Raw genomic sequence first — 15,372 nt, forward strand, 5'->3', positions numbered from 1 at the left:
TCTTCAGGACCGGTGGAAGGAAGGACAGGGAAGTCGGAGTGAGAAAGTACTTATACAGGAGTCTGAGAGAAGAGTCAGATCTCTCTAGGCTCAATAAACAATTTCTAGTTAGCAAGATGTTCTCATAGTCTTTGACTCTCCTTTTTGGAAGCAGATTTTTTTTTTCTTGCCCTTATTACCATCTGATGTATTATATTACATATCACTATTAATTAATATATATTAATCTGTCTGCTCTCTTTTGAAGGCACGATTTTGGTGTGTTTGGTTAATCCCTTATCTCTGGTTGGCACTGATCCCAGTTTACGAAGTGGTAAATGAAAGTAAAAATCTGGCCCCCCCCACCCGCCCCGATTCATGCGAAGGTGAAGATTAAGCCTTGAAGCTGAGTCATTGCAACACCCTCTTCCAAAAGAATAGCTGTTACTACATTAGGCATCAGCCAGATCCACACGGAAAGGTAAAAAGCCTCAGGCATCTGGGAAGGGCTGCCCCCACAGATCATTCACAGGTAAATTCTTGCTGGCCTCCCATAAACAAGGACAGGTCAATTGTAGCTTCAGGTCTACAGTCTAAGTTTAGCTCCTAAAAACTCCTCAATAAGAATGTCATCACGAGCTTATTTTCCCAGGTGCGGAACAAAGTCAAGACTCTACCTACTCAGAGACATCTGCATAACTGACTCTTCCTTTACTCTCTTTTTCTCTTCAGACATTCATCTTATCTTACGTGGATTTACCGGGCACTAGCTAAAGTCCCATAGGAATGTTAACTATTGTCCTAATCGCCTACTTGCCCTTCTTCCTACATGCGTTCCCCTCACTCCCCCTTTAAGGAAATGCATAAATACGAAACCTCCCGAAAACCTCTTCGGAAAAACAACCACAGAGGTGTCTGTGGTTCGTGTTTTTCCCGAGCACGCCCTCAAACTGGATTAGTAAGCCTCGATGATAGAGGCTTATGCCTCAGTCACTCGTTCCACTTGTCAAAGCTTTCCTCTCGTGTCTCAAACAAGCCTTCCAAACCCCCTAGGTCCTGAGCAGCTTCGCTCTGCAGATTACAAAACCGAGACTCAGAGGTTAAGTTGCTTGCCCAAGGTCACACAGACGGACTCCAGACCCCCATAATCACCTACGTAGCTGCTAAAGGACACAGTCATGTAACCCATGTGGCACAAGCGCCTTCTCCTTTCCCCTGCCCTTCGCTAACGTTAGCTTTTCCGGCGACCTCTTCTCCGCTCGCCAGCGCGTATCTACGTCTAGCCGGGATGCCTGAGCCCCAGTGCGATCTGTTATGCTTGCAGCTTCGGGAAACACGTGCTACTCGGGTGAATGAATCGAACGTCCCCACCCCCGCCGACAGCCAATAACTGCAAGTTGCAGCCCGGCCACTTCCGCCTATTGCGGGCGTCGGCCAGGGTCCGGCGGCCCACGTGAGGCTCCCGAGACAAGGGAGTAGGCGGTGGTGCGCCAGGGGCGGGCTCTCCCAGCCTCGCCACTAATCCAGGCGCTCGCCGGGGACGGGAGGGGCGGGGCTGACGTGGGGCGCCAAGGCTTAAACGTGACGGACAGGCGGGCGCAGGGAGGAGTCCACAGCCGAGGGGCGAGGAGTGACGGAGAACACTGCCCAATAACGGGAGGGGTTGGGCTGCCTGGGCCAATAGGAAGTCCGTAAGGCGGGGCCGGGACTGCAGCAAGTTCGGTTGCACGGGAGACCGCAGCTGTTCTCTGTCAGTGGAGGCAGCGGCAGTAGAGGCGGCGGCGAGGACTGGCAGCGGCGAGGAGGTGAGTGTCTCCCGCGCTCCTCACGGTCCTCTTCCCGCGGCGGGTCGGAGCGGGTGGACGTGCGCCGACGCCGCCGCGAGGGACGTTTATGTAAGGGTCGCGCGCGCAGAGGCGGCGCGGGCTCCGCGAGTGACGGCTGGAGGAGACAGCGGCGAGCGGCGCGAGGTGCGCGACGCGGAGTGCGCCGCCCCTCCCCCTCGCTCGGGGGCTCGGCCGGCTGGACCCGCCCCCGGACCCGCCCCCGTCTCCAGCCACCAAGCGCCCGTGTGCCGCGTCCTCCCTCGGGCTGCCTCATTCTTGTTCTCGGGCCCATTTTGCAGATGGAGAAACTGACTAAAGCGCCTCGCGCGAGGTCCCTGAGGGTTCGAACCCAAGTCTGTCAGGATCGGGAGCCCAAGTTGTCCCCATCGTACTGGATATGGCTCAGCTCTGCAGGAAGCCGCGGCGTGTAAGGCGAGGGCTTTCCTTGTTCCCGGCGCTCGCACTCCGCCTCCCGTAGGATCTTCCACTTTGTTTCAGATAGGGAAGCTCCAGGCGCCCAGACGCAGTGATTCGCCCAAGGCCGCTCATTCGGGAGGTGGGGCTGGGCTCAGCCCCTTATTTCTCCAGCTTTTAGTAGTTTACAAAGCGCATCAGAGTCGGAAGCCAAGTCCCTAGGTCCCTGGCAACTTTGAGATTCTTTTCTTTTTTTTTTTTTTAGACAGGGTCTTGCTGTCACCCACCCAGGCTGGAGTGCAGTGCCGCGACCTCCCGGGCTCAAGCGAGCCTCCTGCCACAGTACCCCAGTGCTGGGACTACAGGCGGGCGCCACCACGCCTAGCTAATTTTTGTATTTTTTGGTGGAGACGAGCTTCCGTCATTTTGCCCAGGTTGGTCTCGTACTCCTACGCTCAAGTGAGCGGCCTGCCCTGGCTTCCCAAAGTGCTGAGATTACAGGCGTGCCTGGCCTGAAATTCTTAAAAATCAGATTGTGTCTTATTTTGTGAGAAGAGGTAGGCCAGGGCTCCTTACCCCTTCTCCAGCTGAGAAAACAGGCTCAGAGAAGTACCAACACTTGCTGATGACAACCAGAACCTCCAGAGTGCCTGCCATCTGCCTCCCTGTTGCTCCCGTACCCACTGCCACCCAGCAGCCCTGGCTGGCCTCCCCCAAGGCACCCTATCCTTGTATGTGATGCAAACACTTGTGCTGGGGGTGGATGTGCTCAGCATTTCTCTCACTTGCAGCTACAGCTTCCTGCCTGCACGCTCTCCTTAACCGTTGAACTCTTAATCACATTCTTTTGCACACCTACAGTGTTCCTATCCCTACACGGGGCTGAGAGACAGCGTGGGCGATGAGGTCAATCCTTGTCCTACAACTGCTGACAAACCGATTGAGGGAGAGAAAAATAAAACCTAAGCAGCAAGACAATCTGCTGCAGATGTTTGTAGAGAGCCTAGTGGGTGAGGTATTGGTCCTAGGAGGACATGGAAGAGGAAGTTCAGTAGAGGCCAGTAAATCACAGCAAACCACACACTAAAGCAAGAGAGAGGAGAAATGGCCTGGAAGGAGATGGGCTTGGGAAGGCTTCGTGGAGGAGGTGAGTGGTGGGCCTCTTTTTGATGCCACTGGCAGTGGAGAAGCAGTGATTGGATTTGAGCAGCTAGAAAGTTTTATTCTGGAGAGGTTTTGTTAAAGAGGTTTGTGAGACGGAGTTTCACTCTTGTCACCCAGGCTGGAGTGCAGTGGTGTGATCTCGGCTCACTGCAACCTCCACCTCCCGAGTTCAAGCGATTCTCCTGCCTCAGTCTCTTGAGTAGCTGGGATTACAGGCACCTGCCACCATGCCTGGCTAATTTTTGTATTTTCAGTAGAGATGGGGTTTCACCATGTTGGCCAGGCTGGTCTTGAACTCCTGACCTCAGGTGATCTGCCCGCCTCGACCTCCCAAAGTGCTGGGATTATAGGCATAAACCATCACACCTGGCCAGTTACAGAGGTTTCAAGCAATTAGGACTGGAAGAGAAAGGCTGAGGAAGGTGGAAGGAGAATGTAGGGGACACAACTTCACTGTTGGGTGTAAGAAACTTGATTGGTCACTGGGAAGAGGCCTCTACAGGAGATGTAACCAGGTGAGGGCACTAGGATTTGCTAAGGTGCTGGTAAGTTAGTGACTGGAAGCCAACCTGAGGAAGCAAGATTAGATGCAAAGGTAGACCGGGCTGGGCGCGGTAGCTCATGCCTTTAATCCCAGCACTTTGGGAGGCCGAGGTGGTTGGGTCACCTGAGGTCAGGAGTTCCAGACCAGCCTGGCCAACATGGTGAAACCTCGTTTCTACTGAAAATACAAAAACTAGCCAGGCGTGATGTCAGGCACCTGTAATCCCAGCTACTCAGGAGACTGAGGCAGGAGAATTGCTTGAACCTGGGAGGTGGAGGTTGTAGTGAGCTGAGATCGCACCCCTGCACCCCAGCCTGGGCGACAGAGTGAGACTCCCTGTCAAAAAAAAACAAAAAAAGACAAAAAACCAAACCAAAACAAAAAAAGCCCAAAAGGCAGACAGGGCTCTGAGGGCCCAGCTGCAGGCCTGAGCTGTGGTTTGTATCCCATGGTGTTCTGGTAAGCTCCCTGAAAGCAGCCGACATTTGTTGACTAATGGCTCCTCCACCCTGCCATGCTCTGCCCTTAGGGAAGGGGCTTTGTTCACTACAGTTGCTCAGTATCTGCTTTTTGAATTAATTTAGGCTGTCATCCAAAGTTTCCTTAGTTTACCCCAGTGTACCCTCATGTGCCATATTGCCTTCTGTCTTTCTACTGAAGCCCGCTGAAGCCTGGCTGACTCGGTTCCCTGTGTCAGTCCTCACCTCCAGGATCTCCCCTGGAAGGTTGCCCCTGGTAGCCCACAGTGGGTCCCCCAGGCCCTTTGCCCCTTTTTGTCCTGCTCCTTGCTTTCACCCGGTCTCACTTCCGGTGCGTGCCCCAGGTGCTGTGATAGGTACCTGTCCTCTCAAGACCACCACTCATGGGGGCTCTGGGACCAGTGGCAGGGCAGGACCTCAGATTCACTAGTCTCATCCCAAGCCACAGTTCCCTGTGTCCCTCTTCTGTCTGTCCTCACAGTTCCTAATAGTGCCAGGAACAAGTAGGTGCTTAATGAATGTTTTGGGTGAATTAGTTGAAAAGGGGCCAAATGGGGAACCAGTGAGGAGAGAAGGGTGAAAGATGGGGAATACGGAAAGGAGTTGCCTTTGGGGGTGGCAGGGATGGCCAGCACCATGGTCAGTATGGCTGAAAATCTGGCAGTCCACATTTCTCACTGGCACCTTCTGCATGGGCTGGAGGCCTCGTTGAGGTCAACATTTTCTGGGTTTTTTTTTTTTTTTTTTTTTGAGACGGAGTCTTGTTCTGTCGCCCAGGCTGGAGTACAGTGGCACCATCTTGGCTCACTGCAGTCTCTGCCTCCCGGGTTCAAGCGATTCTCCTGCCTCAGCCTCCCGAGTAGCTGGAATTACAGGCGCCACCCTTTCGCCTGGCTAATTTTTGTATCTTTAATAGAGATGGGGTTTCATCATGTTGACCAGACTGATCTCAAACTCCTGACCCTCCCAAAGTGCTGGGATTACAGACGTGAGCCACCGTGCCCGGCCTCTGGTCAACATTTTCATTGAGGATGAGCATGGCTTTCTCTTTGGCTGCCTCCCAATATTGTCCTGCCCCCATCTGAATGGGCACCGATTCTTGTTTCCTGAAAGTTCCCACTTTGGGGCAGGTTTCTCACCCAGAGGCGTCCTTCACAGCAGCGGGGCATTTTGCCTGCTCACTCTGAAACCTCACCTGGGCCTGACTGACCATGCCTTCCTCTCTTTCTCTTAGCTGCCTTCTAGTCTCACCTGCGGACACTTTGCCAAAGGAGTCGGGCCTGATGGTGGAAGATGGGAAATGGCCAAAAGAATAAACCATTTCCTCTTACTTACCGAATGAAAAGCTTGCCTCATCTTGGCGTTCAAGACTCTCTAATATGATTCCACCTGTTGGGCTCTTTCTTCCATTTGACCCCGCAGGTACCCTCTTCTGTGTCAGCCCCCATAGTGAGATTCGTCACTGTTGCCCCAGACTCACTTCTCACGGTCCCCCCTCTGCTCTTGTTCTTGGTGACTTTGTTTTCTGCAGGGCCTTGCCTCTTATCTTGTCCTGTCAAAATTAAATTATTCTTCGAGACGTGGGACTTTATTAAGGCTTGACAACTCTATTCAGTTGGACTGGGCTCTCTTTTCATAACAATGATGGTGATAAGTAATGACATTGTTATTAATAATAAAAGCCAACTCCTGTGTGGTGGTGACAGCCTTGCTAAGCCCCTTACATACACATAATGTGATTATCACAACAATCCTATTACAAAGGTACTGTTAGATCCATCTCTTACAAATGGTGGACTCGCATAGGTGAGACACAGAGAGGTAAAATAACTCGCCCCGAGTCACGCAGCCAGGCAGGCTAGGCAGGCTCACTGCTGGAGTGCGTCTCACGTGCCATCCCATTTTTGCCTCTTTTAACCAGCCCCCAACAACTTGCTTTTTGGCACTTTGTGGGCAGGGCCTGGGTGTACATACAGTTCCTTGTGCAAGGCGTGTGCTCAGTAAATATTTTATTGACTTGAGTGCCCCAGACATTGAATTTCAGTCTTGACATTATCTGCCAAGGCAGCTGGTTTTCTCTGAACAGGGATTTGAGCTTGCTGGCCTGTGTTTCCATTTTGCTCTTCATTGACTAGTGGCTAGAGCAGGTGTGGCTTTTTCAGAAATAAGCAGTCGATAAAACTCCGAAAAGTGAACACACAATACCAACTGTGGGCTCCTGTGGGCATAAACACGAGGTGTACTCTTAGTGTGGCAGGGAGGGGTCTCTGCAGGAAAGGATTTGAGGAAATAGCCAGGAAATAGGGAACACATTTCAGGTCACGTAAGACAGCTCCTTATTAGTGTCAAGTTGCGGAGTGAGAGAAGAACCAGAGTCCCAGTATTCAGAGGGAGCTCCTGAAGGATTAGAGACAGCTCTGTGGAGATGCAGAGAAAGCGGGCCTGAGGCTGGATGGAGTGGGCAGGAAGAGAAAGCACTTCAGATCAAACAAGAGCTGTTTCTAGAACTTCTTGTTCATGTATAGTGGGTGTCAGAAAAGGGTTTTACTTAAGTGCTTCCCACCAAGCCTGTCGGTTAACGTCCCAGTGTGTCCTCTGTGCCAGGCATGGTGCCAGTGCTGTGCGTGTGCTGCCTCATTGGGTATTCCCTAGAACGCTGTGAGATGGGCGTTGTTATTATTCCCATTTTACAGATGAGGAAAGAGACTTGGAGTGATTACAGAGCTGCTGTCAGAGTAACAAGGGGTGCAGTCCAGGCAGCAGGACAGCAGAGCTGGTGCTTCCAGCCCTGTACCCTCCTGGTGCCCTCAGAGACTCCCCCAAGATGGAAGCAAAGAAACGGTTCTCGGCCAGGTGTGGTGGCTCACGCCTGTAATCCCAGCACTTTGGGAGGCCGAGGTGGGCGGATCACCTGAGGTCGGGGGTTCGAGACCAGCCTGACCAACATGGAGAAACCCTGTGTCTACTCAAAATACAAAATTAGCTGGGTGTGGTGGTGCATGCCTGTAATCCCAACTACCTCAGGAAGCTGAGGCAGGAGAATTGCTTGAACCCAGGAGGCAGAGGTTGCGGTGAGCCGAGATCGTGCCATTGCATTCCAGCCTGGGTAACAAGAGTGAAAAAGTTCTCTGGGTTCTAAAATCTGTGTTCTTGGCTGGGTGTGGTAACTCACACCTGTAATCCCAGCACTTCGGAAGGCCGAGTTGGACAGATTGCCCGAGGTCAGGAATTCGAGAGCAGCCTAGCTAACATGGCAAAACCCCATTTCTACTAAAAATGAAGAAATTAGCTGGGCGTGGTGGCGTGCGCCTGTAATCCCAGCTACTCAGGAGGATGAGGCAGGAGAATCACTTGAACCCGGGAAGCAGAGGTTACAGTGAGCCGAGATCATGCCACTGCACTCCAGCCAGGGCGACAGAGCCAGACTTTGTCTTAAAAAAACAAAACAACAACAACAAAAAAAACTATGTTCTTGCCACTCCTGTTTTCTCTGGGAAGTTCTTGGAGCAGTGAGGGTAATGCTTTTTTTTTCTTTTGCTTTAGATACTGTCTGCCTTCGGGAGAGCTGACCAAACACTAAGGGTAAGTCCTGTGCCTGAATCCAGGCTGGCGGGATGCGTGGGGGTCTTCACCAGGAGCAGCTGTGGATGCCGGCAGTTTGGCATGTCAGGTCTTAAGCTCAATGAATAAAAAAAGGCTGTGCTCTGATTTTTGGATAATATCCGTTTAAGCAGTCTTGTCTGTTTCCAGTTGCTCTTGATTTTTACAGGAAAGTGACATCTGGCTCCCTGCTGGCCCCATTTGGCATCTGGCCAGCCTAAGCAGAATGCCCTGCTTCTGGAAGGGTATGATCAGCTTGGGAAGCTGGGCAGGAAGAATCCCTGGGGCTGGGCCGCCTCTAAGAAGACCCCTTGAGTCAGCGTGGAGAGCAGGCAGCTGTGGTGCGAGGTGGCTCTGCCAGCTGGTTGTAAAGTCACTTGACATGGGTTCCCGGAGGGTGACGCTCAGCCTTTGCCAGTCACGGTAACAACGGGGGAAAGGGAAACTGCCCCTTCTTCCCCTGCATATTTTACAGGCATGTGCCACCACACCTGGCTAATTTTTTTTTTTTTTGAGACGAGTCTCACTCTGTTGCCAGGCTGGAGTGCAGTGGCGTGATCTCGGCTCACTGCAACCTCCGCCTCCTGGGTTCAAGTGATTCTCCTGCCTCAGCCTCCAGAGTAGCTGGGAGTACAGGTGCGTGCCACCACGCTCAGCTAATTTTTGTATTTAGTAGAGATGGGATGTCACCATGTTGGCCAGGCTGATCTCAATCTCTTGACCTGGTGATCCGCCCACCTCGGCCCCTCAGAGTGCTGGGATTATAGGTGTGAGCCACCGCGCCCAGCCTAATTTTTGTATTTTTAGGAGAGACGAGATTTTACCATGTTGGTCAGGCTGGTCTCGAACTCCTGATCTCAGGTGATCCACCCTCCTCGCCCTCCCCATGTGCTGGGATTACAGGTGTGAGCCACCACGCCTGGCCTCTACTGCTTTTAAGGTTCCCCCATCATGGATTTCCCTGGTGGCAGGTGCCTGGGAGATTCAGTGGCCTCCCCTCAGCCTAAATTCCACAGCCCTCCAGCCCATCCCCTGCCAGTCCAGTCCCCTCTTCCCCTGCTGGTCTGCCGGAGCAGCCGAGCCAGGGAGCCAGGTGCTCTCCCAGCATTTGTGACAACAATAATGCTCTTCCCTTCAAGCCCGCTGTGGCCTTGGGGACTTTGTGGCTCAGGGACAACTTTCTCCAGAGCTCATGTCCAGTGCTGAGTGGTACAGGAGTTTTTTTCGGTTCTCCTCAGACACCCTTCATGATGCAGGAGCTAGTTTCCTGTGTGAGATCTCCCACAGTCCTCCCTTGGACCTAGGTCTTGGGCCAGCAGGCACCGTCTGCAGGCTACTGTTGAGTAAGGGCAATGGGCTCGTGGTGGGAATGGTCGTAACATGGAAAAACTCCACCCTCCACAAGTTTCACCTGCTTGTTCTCTCTCTGCTTGCTCTGTCCTCTTATTCTTGGCTGATAGAGATGGATGTTATTTCTCTTACTTGCGCCCCTGCAATGAGAGGTGGGCGTGTTGGAGAATCCCCCCAAACCACTTGTCTTACGGAACTGAAGAAACTGAAGCCTAGAGAAGGCTGGTTAGCAGAATCCAAGATGCTGATCCCTTTTTTTTTCTTCTTCTTTTAAGATTGCCATCTTTTATTGATGTCTTCCCTTTGATCCATCAGTAGAGAGGGAAAATCAGTCACCACGAAGGGACCTCTTCTTCCAGGTCATGTAATTTGTCAAAGCTTGTTTGGCTCCTCCGTTCCCAAGGCTCTGCTGAGTTGAGCTTTGCCTAGGGACTAAGGCTCTGTGGTCTGAGCTTGTCACCCTCCCCTCCTCTTCAGCTTTCTCCTGGGGGGACATGGATGTGGCCTTTGTTGTGTTGTTAAGTGTTATGCCTGAAGGCACTACCCCAGGTACTCTCAGCACTATCTCGGGTTCCTTGCTCTTGTGTTACCTCTTTGTCCTGATTTGCTTGGAGACCAGAGAAAGGGGTGGGGCGGGGAGGTCACTGGACGGCTGGGAGTACATTTCCACTGCCTGTGTGTGGAAGGGCCTGACTGCTTCTGTGGCAGCTCCTCTCCTGACGACATCCACCATGACATCACGAAGAGTCTCTGGGAAAATTCCACGACCTGGCTGTGCTGAGTCATACTTAGTCTCTGGGGATATGTGTCACCTTTCCCATGTCTGTCACCGGGCGCTGCAATTACTATGAAGTGACACGTGCTGGCCATTTCTTACGTTTGCATATCACTTTATGCTTCTCTGAGAGCCTCTTCTCACGCACGTGCTGTGTATCAATATGAAATGTATTAATATTAAATAATAATAATTGTATTATTTATTCTGGAAAATATTTCTCTCTTGCAATGGGTGAGGAGCCAGAGGTTCAGAGAGACTAGAGACTAAGTGACTTGGTGAGTTTTGGGTGACTGGTGCGTGGCATGTCTGAGGGAGATTTGGATGCCACACCCACTCTTACCCCTGGATTTTATGTAATGCAAATGTTATACAGAAATTAATTTGGTCGAAAACAATTGATTTTCAATTTGCTAAAATTATGAATTCAGAACCTAGTTATTTTAAGGGCTAGTCTTTTAAGTTTAGCTTGTAAGTGTAGCCTATAAATCTTTCTGAGCTGTTTACAATTCTAGGACATTTTAACAGTCACTTTCAGGGGGCCTTTGTTTTTTTTTCTGAGATGGAGTCTCGCTCTGTCACTCAGGCTGGAGTGCAGTGGCGCGATCTTGGCTCACTGCAACCTCCGCCTCCTGGTTCAAGCGATTCTCCTCCTGCCTCAGCCTCCCGAGTAGCTAGAATTACAGACGTGTGCTACCATGCTGGCTAATTTTTTTGTATTTTTAGTAGAGATGGGGTTTCTTCATGTTGGTCAGGCTGGTCTCAAACTCCTGAGCTCGAGTGATCTGCCTGCCTCAGCCTCCAAAAGTTCTGGGATTCCAGGCGTGAGCCACTGCGCCTGGCCTTAGGGGGCTTTTTCATTAATGGTTGGTCCCATTTGCAAATGTAATGAAACTTTTCTGAAATTTTTCAATTGAACTTATAAATTATATTCAATTTTCATTAACTATTTTAATAATTCTGGCCGGGCACGGTGGGTGGCTCATGCCTGTAATCCCAGCACTTTGGGAGGCTGAGGCGGGCAGATCACGAGGTCAAGAGACCTGGCCAACATGGTGAAACCCGATCTCCACTAAAAATACAAAAATTAGCTGGGCGTAGTGGCGGGCATCTGTAATCCCAGCTATTGGGAGGCTGAGGCAGGAGAATCGCTTGAACCTGGGAGGTGGAGCTTGCAGTGAGCCGAGATTGTGCCACTGCATTCCAGCCTGGTGACAAAGCAAGACTCCATCTCAAAATAATAATAACAATAATAATAATACTTCCATTTGTCTGATTAAAATAAAACCTCTCATACCTAAATGACTCTTTTAAATCTAATAAATGAAACTGAATGTTACACTTTTCTTAAACTTTCCTATACTGTTTTACGTTTTATTTATTTATTTTTGTTTATTTTGAGACAGGGTCTCATTCTGTCACTCAGGCTGGAGTGCAGTGGCACAGTCTCAGCTCACTGCAACCTCTACCTCCCAGGCTCGAGTGATCTTCCCTTTTCAGACTCCTGAGTAGCTGGGATTACAGGTTCAAGCCACCACACCCAGCTAATTTTTGTACTTTTTGTAGAGACAGGGTTTCACCACATTGTCCAGGTTCATCTCGAACTCCTAAGTTCAAACAATCAGCCCGCCTTGGCCTCCCAAAGTGCTGGGATTACAGGTCTGATACATTTTAGTGTTTTCAACAGCTTTATTGGGGTATTATTGAGATAAGTTGCACATATTTAAAGTGTACAATTGGATAAGTTTTAACATATGTGTACACTTGTGAAACCATCACCGCAGTCCAGAGAGTGAACACATTCATCACCTTTGGAATTCCTCCCCCTGCCTCCGCACTCTTCAAGAAACCGTGGAACTGCTTTCTGTTACTATAGGTTAGTTTCCATTTTCTGGAATTTCACATAAATTGACTCATACAGTATATATTCTTTTTTCTCTGCATTCTTTTACTCAACATAATTATCTTGAGATACGTCCATATTGTTGCATGTATTGATAGTTCATTTCCTTCTTTTTTTTTTTTTATAGACAGATTCTTGCTCTGTCACCCAAGCTGGAATATAGTGGTGTGATCATAGCTCACTGCAGCCTTGATCTTCTGGGCTCAAGTGATCTCCCATCTCACTGAGTAGCTGGAACTACAGGTGTGTGCCACTACGCCTGGCATATATATATTATATGTAAATATATATATATTATATGTATTATATGTATATTAATCTTTTTTTTTTTTTTGAGACGGGGTCTCGCTCTGTCACCCAGGCTGGAGTGCAGTGGCCGGATCTCAGCTCACTGCAAGCTCCGCCTCCCGTGTTTACGCCATTCTCCTGCCTCAGCCTCCCAAGTAGCTGGGACTACAGGCGCCCGCCACCTCGCCCGGCTAGTTTTTTGTATTTTTTAGTAGAGACGGGGTTTTACTGTGTTAGCCAGGATGGTCTTGATCTCCTGACCTCGTGATCCGCCCGCCTCGGCCTCCCAAAGTGCTGGGATTACAGGCGTGAGCCACCGCGCCCGGCCATATGTATATTAATCTTTAGTAGAGATGAGACCTCGCTGCGTTGCTTAGGCTTGTCTTTTTTTTTTTTTTTTTTTTTGAGACGGAGTCTCGCTCTGTCACCCAGGCTGGAGTGCAGGGGCGTGACCTCAGCTCACTACAACCTCTGCCTCCTGGGTTCATGCCATTCTTCTGCCCCAGCCTCCCGAGTAGGTGGGACTACAGGCACCCGCCACCACACCTGGCTAATTTTTATTTTTGTATTTTTAGTAGAGACAGGGTTTCACCGTGTTAGTCAGGATGGTCTTGATCTCCTGACCTCGTGATCCCCCCCGCCAGGGCCTCCCAAAGTGCTGAGATTACAGGCGTGAGCCACCACACCCAGCCTTTTTTTTTTTCTTCTTCTTTTTGCTGATTTTGTTTATGGGTATTACAGTCTATCAGTCACCTTTGTTGGTCATCTCAGGTGTTTCTACTTTTTGGCATTTACAAATAAAGCTGCTGTGAACTTTTGTGTATAAGTCTTTGTGTGAACATATATTTCCTTTTCTCTTGGGTAAATGCCTAGGAGTGGAGTGGCTGGGTCCTGTGGTAGCTGTATGTGTGTTTAACTTGAGCTGCCAAATTTTCTGACGTATTTGTAGTATTTTACATTCCTACCAGCTGTGTATGAGAGTTCCAGTTTCTCTTCATCCTCCCCGACACTGGGTATGGTTAGTCTTTTAAGTTTTAGCCATTTGGAAAGGTATATGGTGGTATCTCATGGTTTCAATTTACCTAATGATAATGATGTTGAGCATCTTTTCATGTGTTTGTCATCTGCCAGTACTGATTTTAAACTTAGTAAAATTTCTATGTAAAATCATACGTCTAAACTAACTACTCAGTTATATGTTTTTTGTTTTGAGACAGGGTCTTGCTCTGTCTCCCAGGCTGGCCTGCACTGATGTGATCATGGCTCACTACAGCCTCGACCTCCCATGCTCAAGCGATCCTCCCATCTCAGCCTCTTGACTAGCTGGGACCACGGCATGCACATCATGCCTGGCTGATTTAAAAAAAATTTTTTTTTTTTTGTTAGATGGAGTCTCACTCTGTTGCTCAGGCTGGAGTGCAGTTTCATGATCTTGGCTTACTTACAACCTCCGCCTACCGGGTTCAAGGGGTTCTTCTGTCTCAGCCTCCCGAGTAGCTGGGACTACAGGCGTGGGCCACCACACCCAGCTTATTTTTATATTTTTTTTTTTTTTTTTTTTTTTTTTTTTTTGGAGACGTAGTCTCGCTCTGTCGCCCAGGCTGGAGTGCAGTGGCGGGATCTCGGCTCACTGCAAGCTCCGCCTCCCGGGTTCACGCCATTCTCCTGCCTCAGCCTCCCGAGTAGCTGGGACTACAGGCGCCCACAACCGTGCCCGGCTAATTTTTTGTATTTTTAGTAGAGACGGGGTTTCACCGTGGTCTCGATCTCCTGACCTTGTGATCCGCCCGCCTCGGCCTCCCAAAGTGCTGGGATTACAGGCGTGAGCCACCGCGCCCGGCCTTATATTTTTAATAGAGACAGAGTTTCACCATATTGGCCAGGCTGATCTCAAACTCCTGACCTTGTGATCCACCCGCCTTGACCTCCCAAAGTGCTGGGATTACAGGCGCGAGCCACTGCACCTGGCCTTTTAAAAATTTTTCTTTGTAGAGATGGGATTTCACTATGTTGCCAGGGCTGGTCTCAAACTGCTATCAAGCGATCCACCTGCCTCAGCCTCCCAAAATTGTGGGATTACAGATGTGAGCCATCACACCTGGCCTCAGTTACATGTTTTAATTGGAATCTCAAGACTGATTAGTTATTCAAAACAGACCATATTCTCTTAGAGTACGTAAAGTAACAGATAGCACACAGATTTCTTTTTTTTTTTTTTTTTTTTTTTGAGACGGAGTCTCGCTGTGTCTCCCAGGCTAGAGTGCAGTGGCATGATCTCGGCTCACTGCAAGCTCCGCCTCCCGGGTTCACGCCATTCTCCCGCCTCAGCCTCCCAAGTAGCTGAGACTACAGGCGCCCGCCACCACGCCCGGCTAGTTTTTTGTATTTTTAGTAGAGACGGGGTTTCACCATGTTAACCAGGATAGTCTCGATCTCCTGACCTCGTGATCCACCCGCCTCGGCCTCCCAAAGTGCTGGGATTACAGGCTTGAGCCACCGCGCCCGGCCGCACACAGATTTCTTAACCCAAAAATATAAATACTATGGTTTTTATTTTCCTAGCCTTGTCTATATTTAATCTGATATCTTCCTGGAATTAGAGAAGCTTACCTAATAAGGACATCAATACCTTATTTTAAAGTATAGTAAATTATTTTTCTAATAAACTTTTGGCCTTTGTTCCTCAACCGGATAACATTTTCTTTATAATTAAAGAGACCCCTGGCCGGGATGAGACTGGACTTTGAATCTAACTGCTAAGCAGAGCCTGCTCCATTGCCACCATGTTGCCTCCAAATGGTGATGGTCTCACAGCCCCTGTGCCTCAAATAGAAGTATCACATTACTAATCTCTTTCTCTTCTCATCCAATGTGACTCTTCTGTTCTGACCCCCACCCTAAACCATTTGAATTCAGTTAATCTATTTAAGGCTTCCTTTTTGTTATGCAGTATGGTCACAAAAATAGGTAGAACTAAATACAAAATATATACAGTTTAGATTTCTGTAGATTCTCTGTATCTCCCAAGGCTTTCTCCGACCAAGGACTAG

The 15,372-nt window shown here is 49.7% G+C and overlaps 1 protein-coding gene across 4 annotated transcripts in view; it reads left to right on the forward strand.

Moving 5' to 3' along the window:
• The first annotated feature begins 1,690 nt into the window (after positions 1-1,690).
• The window catches only part of PC (pyruvate carboxylase), a 109,134-nt gene continuing 95,452 nt past the window's right edge, over positions 1,691-15,372 (forward strand). The window contains exons 1-3 of one of the 4 annotated variants that reach the window (XM_050756584.1): positions 11,535-11,790; positions 11,916-12,007; positions 12,162-12,277. The gene's annotated coding sequence lies outside the window, so the exon portion shown is untranslated. Of the gene's footprint in view, positions 1,785-7,949; positions 7,989-8,197; positions 8,430-11,534; positions 12,008-12,161; positions 12,278-15,372 lie in introns of those variants that run through there. The other 3 variants (XM_050756579.1, XM_050756583.1, XM_050756581.1) reach the window with 3 other exon arrangements.

The sequence above is a fragment of the Macaca thibetana genome, chromosome 14 (assembly GCF_024542745.1).
Source record: "Macaca thibetana thibetana isolate TM-01 chromosome 14, ASM2454274v1, whole genome shotgun sequence".
Classification (NCBI taxonomy): domain Eukaryota; kingdom Metazoa; phylum Chordata; class Mammalia; order Primates; family Cercopithecidae; genus Macaca; species Macaca thibetana.